Below are 403 nucleotides of genomic sequence, written 5' to 3' on the forward strand. Positions count from 1 at the left end.
GAAAACTCGATGGAGTGCGCGAGCAGATGCAAGCAAAGCCTTATACAGTTCATACAAACAAGTTCTGGAAACATTAAACTCTATTTGCGAAGATGAAAATCAAAATAAAGAGATCAAAATAGAAGCAACAGGAATATTAGAAAAAATTAAAACTCTAGAAATTACAATAATGTTGTGCTTTTGGAACTCTGTGCTCGTAAAGTTTCAAATCGTTAGTGCACAGCTACAAGCAAGTTCTGTTGATTTATGCAACGTTGTTACTCTTTATGAGACATTACATGCTTATCTTGATACGTTGCGTGACGAAAAAGAGTTCGAAAATTTTTAATCAGAGGCAATCAAGAGATGCAAAGTGACCACATACAAAAAAGATGTAAGAAGAAGAAAGAAACCAAAATTTCAT

This window comes from Agrilus planipennis, unplaced genomic scaffold (assembly GCF_000699045.2).
Source record: "Agrilus planipennis isolate EAB-ADULT unplaced genomic scaffold, Apla_2.0 scaffold113, whole genome shotgun sequence".
Lineage (NCBI taxonomy): Eukaryota > Metazoa > Arthropoda > Insecta > Coleoptera > Buprestidae > Agrilus > Agrilus planipennis.